At 40.8% G+C, this 16,215-nt stretch overlaps 2 protein-coding genes across 2 annotated transcripts in view; one reads left to right on the top strand and one right to left on the bottom strand.

The window, feature by feature from the left end:
- Window positions 1-16,215, top strand: part of CLDN10 (claudin 10) — a 1,179,064-nt gene that overhangs the window by 82,485 nt on the left and 1,080,364 nt on the right. The gene's annotated exons all lie outside the window — the stretch shown is intronic.
- DCT (dopachrome tautomerase) overlaps window positions 1-16,215 on the bottom strand; it is a 66,172-nt gene that overhangs the window by 45,390 nt on the left and 4,567 nt on the right. The window lies entirely within an intron of this gene.

Raw genomic sequence — 16,215 nt, forward strand, 5'->3', positions numbered from 1 at the left:
CAATTTTGTCTACATCCACTCAGGGTAACTCATGCTGCAGTTAAGACCTCAAAATGTCATTTGGCTTATGAAAGAAATGTTTACTTCTTACGCAGCCTGCACATCCACCACATGTCTGTCAGCTGTGACTGTGCTGTACGCTGTGTTCACTCCAGGACTCAAAGTGAAGCAGCATCTTTTCATTCCTTTCATTCTGCTAATTTTGCATCAAAGTAGAGGTCAGTGATGGGCCACTACTTGGAAGAGGTCCACCTCACTCACGTCTGCTCCCACCCCATTGGCAAAAAGCAAGTCCATAGACAAGACAGCTGCCCTCAAAGACAGGGGTTCTGTGAGGATGGCCCCTTTAGGGAGAGTCAAGAAGTATTTTATTTTTACTGCATTTGAAACCAACTTAAAGCCCTGTGTCATTTTCATATAGCTTTCACATGGCTGCCTTAAAGTCAGATGCCTCTCCTATCCCCATCTCCTCTTCTATTCATATGGAATTGCCTTTTGAGGTCTGTATTAGTTTGCTTTAGCTTCTATAACAAAATGCCACAGAGTAGATGGCTTAAACAACAGAAACTTACTTTCCCACAGTTCCGGAGACTGAAAGTTAACGATCAAGGTGTAGGCAGGGTTGGATTCTTCTGTCAAGGCCTCGACTTGCAGAGAGCTTCCCTATTGCTGCCCTGTGCCATGGTCTTTCCTCTCTGCACATGCACTTCTGGTGCCTTTTGTGTGTCTAAATTTCCTTTTTCTAACATGAACACTGGTCAGATGAGATTGAGGCCCATCCTGACAACTTCATTTTTAACTCAATCTCCTCTGTAAAGGTCCTATTGCCAAATACAGTTATATTCTTGGGTGCTGCAAGTTGAGACTTGAACGTAGGAATTTTTGGGAGGACCCAGCTCAGCTCCTAACAGGTTGTAAATGAAAGGGTTTATTTCACCTCTGTTCAAAGTTGTCATATTAAATGGGTATAAGCAACGGGATTTCTTTCCTTCCTGCCTTTGTCCTAACTACACATTTGGTTGGCCCATCTTTATTGTCTTCATAACCCAATTCATTGATGAAAATGACCAATGTCAAGGTCCATGGCAGGACTTGAGACATGTCACCAAACAAAAGGGTCTCACTCTGGCATTCTGCTGGGGGGTGGGGAGGGGCAGGGGGACAGAAGAGGAACTTCAGGGGGATCTTCGAACATCCTGAAATTGTGTGGAAAATTTAGCATGGGTCTTTTTGTGTCAAGAAGATTCATAGATTTTGTTAGCTTCTCCAATGGATTCACGACCCTGCCCTTGAGACTTTAGCACAGGTAGAATCTTGGAGGGCTCTGTGAGAGAACTTAGAGACTCTGGGCATCATCGGTGTTTCCAAAGGATGCCATGGCCATTAACCACCAGTCTGCTTGTTCACAATGCAGACACCTGTACAGCTCACTGCCTTTCTCCTAGAATGGCAGAGCCCCTGAGCTTTCCTGTACTCACCTGGGCTTAGAAGAAAAGCCTTAAATACTTAAAGGAAAAGGCTTAAATGAAGCTACAACCCCATCAGCCTTACACAAATACAGTGTCTGGCACATAGGAAGCACTTATCAAAATATTTGTTGAGTAAATGAACCATCATCTATAGTATCCTCCCCAAATTCACAATCATTCCTAATAAAGGCAGGTCACTCTTTATTTCATGGAAACACCCACTTCGAGGTCCCATACCTTGAAGGAGAGCAGAGAAAACAAAATGGGACAGGAAGTAATAATACTAATGCTTGATAGGTGAGAAAGGGCTAAAAGTATTGATTATTTAGCCAGGAGAATTGCTAAGGAGTGACAATGATTTTCAAAAAGATAAAGAGTTTTACTTTGGATTTGGAAGGATAGGGCTACAGGTGATCTATATGTTGTTAAGTGCTCAATGTCATTGGGTTTGTGGTCTTTTTTAGTTCCTACGTGTTGCTTGATTGCATGATGTTAAAAGTAAGAAAGCAGCCTAATGTATTAAGTCCCTACTATGCTTCTAGCACTAAGCTAAGGGTGAGTATGTAATGTTTCTAGTTATTTATTCACTGTTTATTATCCTCATTTTACAGAAGAGGAAACAGAGCCTGCCAGACCTCGGGTAACAAGCCCTGTGACAGAGCTGTGTTTTCCTGACTCCAAAGTTGTGGCCTTTTCACCATGTCGAGTTGTCAAACTCATCATCTTCTCTGGGGAAGTCAGCACAGTGCCTCATACTAAGGGACTGATGGAAACTTACAATCTCTAATCTCCTACTCCATGCCAGGTACTATGCTAAGCTTGCTTTCCTTACCCTTTGTTTTCTCATTTAAATTCCAAGAAACTGCTGCTTAACATTTTACTATTTCTAATTTAAGTGAATTGATTTAATATTGCTACCCTAGATGGAAGCCCTAAGCACATCAGAATAGAATTAAGAAATCCTCATTCTGATGGAGGAGATTGATTGAAGTTGAGAATAAGGGTTGGGCTCTTCCTAGCTTTGCAATAACTAAATTACCTTTTAGTATTAAGCCATCAGCCTGCATTAGGGCGTGATTTGGAAAAACATCCTGTGAAACTTGTAAGGTATTTTTAATATCATCAAACACATTTCCTAGTGTCATTTTATGGGGATCCAGGGAGAGATTTCTTGCAGGCTTCAGGATCCAGGAAACCTGTACTTCCCCATAGAAACCAGTTTATCCAGGACTGTCGGACCATGTGAATCTTAGGATGGTGTTTGTTTCTTTACCTTGGCCAGTTATGAAGCTTAGAGCCAAATTTGCAGCCCCCACATCAAGCAACTGATTCATGCAGTATCTACTTTAATATTTTCCTGCCCTTATGTTCCTGATTTCTGGGATTCTTATTTTATCCTTTTGCAAATTTATGTATTTCTCTAGCTTGTCTCGAATCCTTTGAAAAATGAGACAGACAGACAGACACACACATTTCTGTATAAGTGCAAAGGTAATAAACACCCAGCCAAGTTGTTGTTTACAAAACAGGGCTTAGAGAAGAGTTTGAGAAGAATCCCTAAAAAGTTGGTATAAGTGAATACAGATCTAAGGACATGAGTTAAGATCTCAGATCATAAGTATGACTGTAACTAAACATTGCATTATTTGCAAAAGAGAAAGTCTTTGTTAGAAATCGAATAGCAGAATCCAAGAGGGGATATCTCATGGGTGTATTGAGACCATTGGTTATCAATGGAAGCCATCGAATCAAGGACTGTTACAAGGAATGTTCTGAAACCCAGTAAAGAGAGGCAGCTGTGCATCATAGAGCTTAATAGTCTGAGAGTAGAAAAGTGCCTTATTAGAAAGCAACTCATTTTACTATCTCTTTTTACAGCTGAGGCAAGACTCAGTGAAAAGGGATGTTCTGCATACTTTCATTTTGCATGCCGGCACCTAGCACCAACTTGCACATAAGAAGGACTCAACGTATGTTCATGACATACTGATTTAGATACCTTAGAGAATTTGTGAGTGAATGATACAGCGTAGACATGCATAACTTTGGAAGTAGGATGCCAGCCTATGCCTTCCTATGCCAGTCTGTATGTTCAAAGGAGGAAGAAATGGCTCAAAGCCTGGGAAGCAATTGAAGAGAACAGTAGATTTGTTAGAGCCATGGCTAAGATTAATACAGAGAAAACATATGCATCTTTCTGCTTGCCAACGAGTCGCCTGCTCTTTTCTCCTGTGCCTCTGAATGTGAAAATCCTCCCCGTTCTTTAGCCCCCTGTTCACCTTCCCTGTCTGATGCTTTTTGATCTATTCTTTGCTGCCTCATCATAGGGAAAAGAGATTATTTTTTTTCCCCGTGACCAAGTTGTTTCCTAAATGCTGGACATCTGTCCTGATAAGGGTTTTGCTTTCTACATCTAAGAGCCTTTTTTCTTCTTGGTGGTATGAATTGTTCTTCAGAGGAACTAAGGGTTAGAAATAGGATGTGTGGTCTGTTATTTCAGTTGAGTGCATTTTTTTCATCTTGAATGCATTTTTGTAGTTCATCCTTAAGTCTGTGTTTATACAACAAACACTTTTTAGTTTCAGATTTTGCATCATTTATCTTTATATTCATCTTAGTTCTTTGTTATGCACACTGTGCCCTCTAATTCTTATTTTATCATTTTGTTTTTTATGCTTCATTCTGGTACATGAGTATTCAGTTTGGATTTTTATGTGTACCCTTATAAATTAATGACTGATTTGGGTAAGCAAGAGCTACTCCTTCTTCAAAATACAGTTCTCTGGGAGGGAATCACTCTCTTCCTGCTCAATTCTGATCAAATCCAGAAAATACCACCTATACATTTGTAAGAGGTTGTATGGGCTGAAAAAACATATATATTTTTAGACAACTTTAGTATTAACAGATCTACGAGGGCTTATAGATGTACAGTTTAGACTGTTCAGGGTCTAGAAGGATTTCCAAAATCTATTGTCTGCCAGGCGTGGTGGCTCACACCTGTAATCTCAGCACTCTGGGAGGCTGAAGCAGGAGGATCACTTGAGCTCAGGAATTTGAGACCAGCCTGGGCAATATGGCGTAACCTATTTCTACAAAAAATACAAAAATTAGCCAGGCGTGGTGGTGCACGCCTGTAGTCTCAGCTACTCAGGAAAGCTGAGATGGGAGAATAGCTTGAGCCCAAGAGGCAGAGGTTGCAATGAGCTGAGATTGCACCACTGGACTCCAGCCTGGGTGATACAGCCAGACCTTCTTGTCTAATATATACACACACACACACACACACACACATACATATATACACACACATATATATGCAAACACACACACATATATATAGTCAAGAGAAAAAACATAAGGTATATAGCTATGAACTATGTTTATGCTAACATGTACATGTGAGGGAGTGGGGGCAGGGAGTATATCTGTGTCTGTGACTTGTCTGTGTCTATCTGCCCGTCTCTGTGTGGCAATGTATAGAATAAACACAAGAAACTGGTTGAGTGCTGTCCCTGGGAATGGGCCTAATGGGGTGAGGAACAGGAGAGGAAAGAACAATTATTTTCATTCTATACTTTTCTACATTTTGAATTTTGAACCATGCACGTATAGTATTTAGTTTAAAAAATTCGTTAATAAAAAATTCAAGCTAAAACAATTTAGAATGATGAGTACTTGTGAGGATGACATTACATAAAGGAGGAATTTCCTGGAAGTATTAAAAAGAGTATAACCCAGTCAAAATCCCAGCAAGTTACTTTGTGAATAAGGACAAACAGTAGAAGTTTATATGGAGAGGCAAGAAACTTACCAGTTCTATGACCCTGGACAAGTGGTTATTCTCTCTCAGCCTCAGATTCCTCATCTGTAAACCTAAGATGAAGATATCTACTTAATAAGGTATAATTTTAAAGATTAAATATGGCATTGGATATAAATTGCCTAGCACAATCTGGCACACAGAAGGTACTCAGCATATTTTTATTATTTCCATTAAACAATGTCTCAAATTTCTACACAGGCAAACCATTGGTCTGACTCATTATATTATTGTTTATGTGTTTGAAAAATTACTACCCTCTTAATCAATAGCCCATATGACCTCTATTTCAATGGACAGCCAGGAAAGGCTGAAAGATCTAACACACACACACACACACACTCATATACATGTCTAAGCATCAAAGTATAAGTACTTTTAATATTTTTTTTCTGGAAACTAAGTATTTATAACTCTAACACATAGAAGATATTCTTGTCCATAATGCAATATTACTACCCAGAAATGAAGTTAACTGTTTTCTTCTTAGATTCCACTTAATTAGTCAAATGATGATATGCTATGTTTACAGCTATATTATTCTGTTAGCCTTGGAACTTAGGAATCTCCATCACTAATTATGACAAATACATGTGGAGACAAGGTTTAAAGAAGCCATGAATAAACCAGATAGGAGCCCTCTTATTAATTTCAAGAGCTGACAAAAATAAATGCTATCATTAAAAATAAGCAAAAATATATTTTTCAAAAATATCTTGACCTGAATCTGGTGCTTTTACACCAAGTTCATTACTTCATCATTGCTGTCAGAAACCAACTAACCAAGACTGGGTGCAGTGGCTCATGCCTGTAATCCCAGCACTTTAGGAGGCCGAGGTGAGTGGATCACCTGAGGTCAGGAGTTCCAGACCAGCCTAACCAACATGGTGAAACCTCGTCTCTACTAAAAATACAAAAATTAGCTGGGCATGGTGGTGCACGCCTCTAGTCCCAGTTACTCAGGAGGCTGAGGCAGGAGAACTGCTTAAACCCGGCAGGTGGAGGTTGCAGTGAGCCAAGATCGCGCCACTGCACTCCAGTCTGGGCGACACAGTGACACTCGGTCTCAAAAAAAAAAAAAAAAAAAAAACTAACCATGGTGTCTGTGTCTGTCCGACATTCGCTTTGAAAATGGCTCCTCTCATTGAATCTCATCTGCACTCATTCAGTTACTTTTTATGGACCACATGTGCATACACACACACATACACACAGCTAAAAAAAGGAAAAAAAAAACCTCCACACTTTCATTTCATAAGCAATAGAAAAGATATATGTACTTACAAATCATAGCAGACAGCTGCGTAGTAAATGTAAATTTTGTTGTAATGAATTTTTCATTTCTAAGAAGTATTCTAGTATAAGAAGGAAGATACAATGAAAAGTAGTAGAAAACAAGATAATTTCTTAGAGGTTTTGGTTTACCTTCAATTAGAAGTTTATAATATGTAATATTTTTGTAGTCACAAGATCTATTGAATTTAGGAAAGTTAACTATTTATGCCATGAAATGGATTTTACCTTGAGCACCAATGATTAAAAGGCCAGGTTGGAGCTCAGCAGAAGAGTATGTAGTAATGGAGGGGTGAGCAACATTCTTGTGGAAACATTTAGTCCTCGCCGAAGACCTGAAGGAATACAAAGATGTCAGTGAACAAGAAAAGTCAGGGTGCTTTTAGGGACTGGGAACCATGGAGGGTAAAGAGTTCAAGAGTAAAGCTTCCACAAACTGAGTGGCTCAAACAATAAAAATTTATCATCTCACAATCCTGACACCTCCAAGATCGAGGTGTCAGCAGAGCCATGCTCCCTTTGAAGATGATAGGGACAGATCTTTCCCAGGCCTCTCTCCCAGCTTCTGGTAGTTCCTCGGCTTGTAATATAGAACTCCAATCTTCACATGATGTTCTTCTTGTGTTCAAGGCTCTGGGTCTGAATTTCCCCTTTTATGAGGACACCAATAGACTAGATTAGGGGCCCATCCTACTCCAGTATGACCTCATCTTAACTAATTATACCTGCAATGACCCTACTCCTAAATAAGGTCACATTCTGGGTTACTCAGGGTTTGGACTTCAGCATATAAATTTGAGAGGGACACAATTCAACCCATAACAGATAACAAATGGTGAAACTGGCATCAAAACTCAAATCCTCATTCTCTTTTTACAACCAAGCCATGCTGAACACATCCTCAAACTTTTGGGTTTAGAAGGAGAGCTGGTATGGGTAATGTTGGTGTGGAAGAGAAACTGAAGAGAAGTAAGGGGGTCATCATCACAAGACTTAACTGCTTTCTGGTGACATGAAGAATTCTGCCAATTCTGCTGAATCTCATTGAAGTGCCAAAGTGGGTATAGGGGAGTCTACTTCTGCAAGCGTTAGCATTTGTCAATCAGTACCGGAGCTCCTCTTAGAATTCTACAGTTAGTCCTATGCATGGTCTCTGTGAACCATATTATCTCATAAATTTTAGATCTGGATGAGAAGTTAAAGATCATTTAGACCAATACTCTCAAGTGAGAAAACGAAAGCCCACCCAGAGTTTAGAATAACTCATTCAAGACCATAGAGCCTCGGCATCCTGATTCATAGTGCAGTGCTCTTTTCTCTCACTGGACAACCAGGGTTGAGTAAAATATGAGATCTCTCTTATGTTATGGACACGTTTTTCTCCCCCCACCTTTGTCTCAAGCATCTCATATGTAAAACTCACTGTTAGCTCATCATTCTCCCTACTCAACAGTAAAGGCAGATACATAGAAAGTGCTCGGTATTTATTAAATGAACTTATAAATGACAGCAGACAAGCAGCGAGCCTTAAGGATAAACCCTTCAACTGAAATATCCAGGTGGCCTCTCGACTCACGTGCCCCTCCCTCTCTACAGAGGAGTCCACAGAGCTCTTTTGCTTCTTTTAAGTTGAAGGTGGTTGGGTCTTCTCCTCATAGATGTTTCCTCTGAACTGAGCTTGAGGTTCCCAGAATGGCAGCAGCTCCTCTTCTTGCATGAGATGTGGACACCTCTTTGTGCTCCAGGGCAACATGACTGGCTATGCCTGGGGGCTGCACTCCCTGCCTTCTGTTAATATTTATATCCAATATCTAACACAGTGCTTAGCACAAGTAACTGAATGACAGACAATGACTATTACTTGGACTACAGGATCCAAGTCAGTTGGGGATGGGAACTTAACTTGCTAATGTCTTCCAAATCAAACCCCCAAATGTGAGGTTTAATATAAATTTTTTTCACATTTAAAAGAAACACATTCATTTTAGAAAAACTGAAGAACACAAAGATGTACAGAAAAGAAAATGTAAATCACTCATAATCTCACCATCAAGAAATTATTCTTATTAACCCTTGGGTGTTTATCATTCCAGATGAAAATATTCATTCCTTCAATAGCTTTTTAAAACCTAATTGGAATTATAGTATATGTATTTTCATAGTCTACATTGACCCCCCGATTGAAGTACATATTGAAAATGCTTTTTCCAAATTTGCAGCTGTCAAAGTACAGAGGAAGGAAGTCTGAAACCTTTTCTCAATCAAAACATGGCAGTCATAGAGAATGGCAGCACCCAAGGCATCCATTGTCCTTGGAAGGTTCATTGTATCCGATGGTGAAAAATGCTTCACATCTGTGCTCAAGACAAGAGAGATTCTTTTGCAACGTGACCCTGAAGAAAAGAACACTGTGGGCTATTTTCAGATCTAATATACTTTATGTTTTTTGATAATAGGGCACATCTCTGAGTCCACATTATTAGCCACCATCCTGAGGAGACTTGCCAGCTTCTCAAAGTTTAGACTTCTACAGGATCCAAGGGAAATGTCTGCCCCCACGACTTATGCTGAGTGAAAAAAACCCTGACAAAAATAGTACATATGATATGATTTGATTTATTAAAATTCTATAAAACGCAAGCTTATCTCAAGTGATAGAAAGCAGATGAGTGTTGGCCAGACAGGGCGGCAGGTAGGGCTGTGAGAAAGGAATTTCCAAGGCATATGAGGACTATGACAGATAAACATTCATTACTTTGAGGGTGATGATGGTTTCACTGGTGAATTCTTAGGTGAAAAGTCATCCAATGATAGGCTTAACATATACACAGTATATTATACATCAGTTATACCTCAGTCAAGTTATGGTGACATGCACAAAATGACATGGACAGAATAAAAAGTATGTTGCTAAGTAAAAGAAGTCAGTCTGAAGGGGCTACATACAATAGGATTCCAACTACACAATATCCTGGGAACATCAAAACTATGGAGACTGTAAAAAGATCAGTGGTTGCCAGAGGCTTATAAGGAGGGAGGAAAAGATAAACAAGTGGAATGCAGCAGGTTTTTAGGTCAGTGAAACTATTCTGTGTGATACTGTAGCCGTGAATGCATGTCATTATACATTTGTCAAATCCCGCAGAATGCACAACACAAGAAAATGAACCCTCATGTAAACTATGGGCCTAAGCTAATGATTATATAAACAGTGGAAACAGTGGGGCCAAAAGAGGCTATATGGGAACTCTTTCTACTTTCGGCTCAATTTTTGTAAAGCTAAAACTGCTCTCAAGAATAAAGGCTATTAATTTTTTTAATGTTTAGAGATGCCAACAGCTATAAAATTAGGAGATTCCACCTAAAAGTCTAGATCTCAAGCTCATCCCAAAAGACAAGCTCCAGGAACCCTGCGTTAAGCCCACTCACGGCTACGCAGGATCTCACAGCTAGTGCTCCTCGTCCCCATACCTTGCCACCTGGCCCTGCAGGCCTCACAGCTTTTACCATCTGCCTTCTGTGCTTGGCCTCCCCGATCCTGGCTCCTGGCCAGAGCCCAGGAAACAGTTTCCTTAGAGGGGTACTTTGATTCCTTTGTCACTATTCCCCAGTCTGCATCCTTTCATCAGTTTGGGCTCCTTAAGTCTATTTTAGGTGTAATCGGCCTCACTGATTTCACTAGGGGTTCTCTGAGACCAGTTTCTCCTCTATCTTCAGGGATTTCCCAGGCAGGGAACGCCTAATTGATATTATTTGCTCCTCTTCCTTCACTGAATTTTGTCTCGTTCCTGCTGTATACCCATTCTCCTTGCAGCAGCAAAATTAGGAAGTCAATGTGTGGAATTTTGTTTAACCCTTTACTCTCTAGCCTCCTACAGGTCTTCCCTAGCACTAAGCTCTCATTTACTCTGAAAACTTTCTATAATACAATGAAGGAATGATTCACTGCATCATAGAAAGCTTTTAAAGTGTTAAAGAAACCGAAGAAGAAAGTAACTAATCATTACTCCTTCACTCAGACATAACTACAGCTTACGTGTTGATATTTATACATTCAATCTTTATTCTGTGCATATACATAATTGAAACAAAATGATATTACATTCTTCATTATGATTTTTTCCATTTAACAATACATTATGCATATTTTTCTAATATGATTTTGAAGGGTTATAGAATTCTCATTGGATAATTATGATGTCATAACTGATTTAATTTCCCTGTTTTTGAATATTTAGTGTTATTTACAGCTTGTCACTTGTATTAATAATTCTGCAACAAATATCCTTGTCGATTAATCTTTGCCCTCCTCTATGATATTTTCCATGAGTTAAATTCCAAGCAGCAGACTGTTCAACTACATGCTTATTTAATTTTTCCTTTTTTTTTAAACAGGGCCTGGCTCTGTCACTCAGGCTTGAGTGCAGTGGTGCAATCTTGGCTCACTACAACCTCTGCCTGCCAGGCTGAAGCCATCCTCCCAACTCAGCCTCCTGAGTAGTTGGGAATACAGGCATGTGCCACCACACCTGGCTAATTTTTGTATATTTTGTGGAGACAGGGTTTCACCATGATGCCTGGGCTGGTTTCAAACTCCTGAGCTTAAGTAATCCACTCAGCTTGGCCTCTCAAAGTGCTGGGATTACAGGTGTGAGCCACCACAACCAGCCTTACATGCTTATTTTTAATGCTTTTGTTTTATGTTCCCAAATTGCCCTCCAGAAAGAATGCACCCACTTCTACTCCCAAAAGCAGAGTGCCCAAGACATAATTTCATATTTAAGCCAAAACTTCAAATAAAAAATATATTCCATGTATCATCAAAGTTTAAATTTTAGTGAGTGTAGGAGTACTTGTCAAAATGTAAGATGCAAAAATTCAAAGAGAAAATAGGAATAAAACATGATACCTTTTTGGAAGATGTCATGATACTAATATTACAATATTTCTGTTAAAATATTACTTTTTCCCCTCTCTCCAATTGTATTAATCATTCCACAATTGTGGAGGATGTACTATCTCAAAAGGAGAGGGAGACATGGTTTAACTGTATAAGCTTTTTGGAATAATAATAAGTTGAACACAATAACTTCATATTTCAACTATGAGGGTTTTCTTTTAAATCTGGTTATAAATAATTTTATATGGCACCCCCTTAGAATTCATGAAGGGATGAGTCTGCAGGTCTAGTGAAGCTGCATGGTAAGTCTGTTGCCTAAAAGTCTACAGAGCAGGCTCTTCCCAGAAAGGAACGACGTGCCTGCATGCCTCTGTTCATTGCCAGTTGACTCTTCTCTGCCTTTCCCTCCCCTATTCATTGTGCCATCAGTATTCACTTATTGTCAACAACATGCTGATGTTACCCAGCCCTTTCTTCTGACTGTATTCTCAACAGCGTGATCCGGCTTAATCAACTCAGAGATTAAGAGCTGTAGTCTATACTTGTTTTATGGAATGGATTCTGGCATTATTTGTTTTTATTTTTATTTTTGTTTTTGAGATGGAGTCTCACTCTGTCACCAGGGCTGGAGTACAGTGCTATGATCTTGGCTTACTGCAACCTCCGCCTCCTGGGTTCAAGCAATTCTCCTGCCTCAGCCTGCTAAATAGCTGGGATTACAGCCACGCACCACCACACTCAGCTAATTTTTGTATTTTTAGTAGAGACAGTATTTCACCATGTTGGCCAGGCTGGTCTCCAACTCCTGGCCTCAAGTGATCCACCCACCTCAGCCTCCCAAAATGCTGGGATTACAGGCGTGAGCCACCACACTCAGCCGGTTTCTGGCATTATTAACATTTTCACTCATCTCAAAGAACTCACAGTGGCATGTACAGACTTGGTTGATTTTCAAGCATGGGCTGGTGGTAAGGGACGTAATTTGGATATGCTAAGGCATAGAAAAATGAGACGTGAAGGAAGATATTTATGTGTGGTATAGTTTGCATTTAATAGTTTGAGCATCCCTTTTTAACTGCTAAAGCACTAGAACTGTAACATGCCCAACCTGCATGTTCACCATGGGAAACGCACAACAGCAGGCTGCAACATGCTCCTAGATACCAGGACTTCAGAGCACAATGGATAATCAGCTTCTGCAGGCTCTGGAAAGAGTGTCTAGTGGGCTGTGAATACACCTGGAGCAGAGGAGAGAGAGGAAAGCTACAGGCCTCAGTGCTCCTTGCTGTGCCCACACAAGTGCTGGACCTCCTTCAAGACTCACAGGGAACACATTAAGAGTTGAGCTAAATTGTGTCTTATAAATGTTCTTCAGTCTAGCCTCTGGGAAATCTGCGTTGGTTAATTTTATGTGTCAACTTGACTGGGCACCCAGACATTTGGTTAAACATTTTTCTAGATGTTTCTGTGAGGGTATTTTTCTGGATGAAATTAACATTTAAATGGGTAGACCTTAAGTAAAGCAGACTGTTCTTCATAATGTAGGTGGGCCTCATCCAATCAGATGAAGGCCTGAATAGATCAAAGAATGACCTCTCCTGAGCAAGAGGGAGTTCTGCCAGCAGACTGCTTTCAGACTTGAATGGTAACCCTTCCCTGGGTCTCCAGCCTGCCAGGCTACTCTGCAGATCTTGGACTTGCCAGCCTCCATAATCAAGGGATCCCATTCTTTAAAATAAGTCTGTCTCTCTAGGTATAAATAACAGTTGACCCTTGAACAACATGGGGTTAGAAGCGCCAACTCCCCATGAAGTCAAAAATCCAAGTATAGCTTTTAACTCCCCCAAAACTTAACTACTAATAACCTACGACTGACTGGAAGACGTACCAATAACATAGTCAATGAACACATCTTTTATATGTATTATGCACTTTATTCTTATAATAAAGCAAACTACAGAAAATTTTACTTAAAAATCATAAGGAAGAGAAATATATCTACTATTCATCAAGTGGAAGTGGGTCATCATAAAGGTCTCCATCCTCATCTTCACATTGAGTAGGCTGAGGAGGAGGAGGAAGAGGAGGGGTTGGTCTTGTTGTCCCAGGGGTGGCAGAGGTGGAGGAGGTAGAGGGGATGGAAGGGGAGGCAGGAGAGGCAGGCATGTTCCATGTAACTTTGAAAAAAACTCCGTGTACAAATGGACCCATGCAGTTCAAACCCATGTTGTTCAGGGGTCACCTATATATGTGTGTGTGTGTGCACATATGCATGCACATATACATCTTACTGGTTCAGTTTCCCTGGAGTACCTTAATATGTCTACTCTGCACTTTCAGTGGAGGATATTCTCAAATGCAAAGAACAAGCTACCTTTTGGAGGCCCAAGTAAGAGCTGCTGTCCTCAGGAAGCAAACTTAGAATCAAGGACAACAGCCAGACAGAATCCTAAACCTCTGCTCCCTCAGGAAGGGAACAATCTTGGATGAGCCAGATCCCCAAAGTTGGTGTGTCAAGAGTTGCATGTGGATAAAATATGTGAGAACCCACAAGATGAAGCGCCCTGCCTACTCCACTAGTGAGGGGAAACAGGTAAACCAAGCATAATGAGAGGGACTTTACAGATTTTCTCCTCAATCCCACAGTTAAAATTGTCAAAGAAGTGAATAAATAAATTAGAGCTGAGCAGAAAATCTTTAGGAGCTGCTATGGACTGAATATTTGCATCCCCTCTCCCTGCTCCAGATTCATTCTGATGCCCTAATCCCATTGGGATGGCATTAGGAGGTGGAGCCTTTGGGAAATGATAAGGTCACAAGGGTAGAGCCCTCACGAATGGGGTTAGTGCCCTAAAAAGAAGAGGCCAGAGAGAGAACTTCCCTCTATAAACCAGGAAAAGGGCCTTCACCAGGAACCTGACCCAGCTAGCACCCTGATCTCAACTTCCAGCCTCCAGACAGAAATGAGAAATCAACGCCTGTTGTTGAAGCGACCCAGTTTACAGTAATTTGCTACAGCAGCCTGAACTATGACAGGAGGTGTGTACATTTGAGAGGTGAAGCCAGCTGGACTTCCTGGGTAGAGTGGGGAATTGGAGAACTTTTCTGTCTAGCTAGAGGATTGTAAATGTATCAATCATCACTCTGTAAAAACACACCAATCACCGCTGTGTCTAGCTAAAGGATTGTAAATGTGCCAGGCAGCACTCTGTAAAATGGACCAATCAGCAGGATGTGGGTGGGGCCAAATAAGGGAATACAAGCTGGCCACCCCACCCAGCAGCAGCACCCCATTCGGCTCCCCTTCCACACTGTGAAAGGGGAAAGAGTGAAAGTGTTCTTTCACTCTTCACAATAAATCTTGCTGTTGCTCATTCTTTGGGTCCACACCACCTTTAAGAGCCATAACACTCACTGCAGAGGTCTGCGGCTTCATTCTTGAAGTCAGCAAGACCACGAACCCACCGGAAGGAAGAAACTCCGGACACACCATCTTTAAGAGCTGTAACACTCACGGCGAAGGTCGGCGGCTTCATTTTTGAAGTCAGTGAGACCAAGAACCCACCGGAAGGAACCAACTCCAGACACACATTTAGCTCCCTGATTAAAACTTAGCATAAACATTTAGCATAAAGAAGACTAAAAGCATAAAGATATGTGCTCCCATTCCCAAAGCAATAAAAGGACCAAAGGAGTGTGCATGAAAGTGTGAGTGTGTGTGTGCGCGCACACGTTCCCTCCAAAGCACCAAGCAGTGGCTGTTGATGGCAGTATGAAATAATTTTCTCTTCAGGATGTTCAAAAGCAAACCTGGCAGCATGAATTAGATGGCCTATTTTAAACGTACAAAACACCTCTAGTTCTTAATGAACAAACAAGCAAAGCGCACCATCAGTGACCTAGACACCATTTCAGTTTTACACTGGAAGCAATAAGTGAAGTTAGGAATGAGTTGAGTCCCAGAGCTAGCCTCAAGTCCAAGCCATGGATAATATTAAACTGACCTCTCCTCATGACTCTGGCCAACCCTGTGTTCCAGTCCTTCACCCTCTCCACAGGAGAGGGCTGCGCCCCCACCATGCTCTAACCCAAAGCACAGCTGACCTTCCCTCTTCTCCTCAGCTTGAGGTTATAACTGACAAACAAATATTATATATATATTTAAAGCATACAATATGAAGTTTTAATATACATATACGTTGTGAAATGATAATCAAGCTAATTAACATACCCATAACATATAGTTACCTTTTGTGTGTGTGAGAGAACAATTAAGATCTATTCTTTGGGCAAATTTCAAGTATACAATAGAGTATAGTTAAGTATGGTCACCGGGCTATCCACTAGATCTCCAGAGCTTATTCATCCTACATATCTGAAGCTTTGTACCCTTTCATCAACATCTCCCCGTTTCCCTCACTTCCCATCCCTGACAACAACCTGTATTAGTCTGTTCTCATACTGCTGACAAAGACATAGCCAAGACTGGGTAATTTATAAAGAAAAAGAGGCTTAATGCACTCACAGTTCCAGGTGGTTGCGAAGGCCTCACGATCATGGCAGAAGGCAAGAGTGAAAATGAGAGTCAACCAACAGGGGGAGCCCCTTAGAAAATCACCAGATCTCGTGAGACTTATTCACTACCACGAGAAGAGTATGGTAGAAACCCCTCCCATGACACAATTATCTCCCACCTGGTCCCTCCCACAACATGTGGGAATTATGAAGCT

The sequence above is a fragment of the Macaca thibetana genome, chromosome 17 (genome assembly GCF_024542745.1).
Source record: "Macaca thibetana thibetana isolate TM-01 chromosome 17, ASM2454274v1, whole genome shotgun sequence".
In the NCBI taxonomy this organism is placed as follows: Eukaryota; Metazoa; Chordata; class Mammalia; order Primates; family Cercopithecidae; genus Macaca; species Macaca thibetana.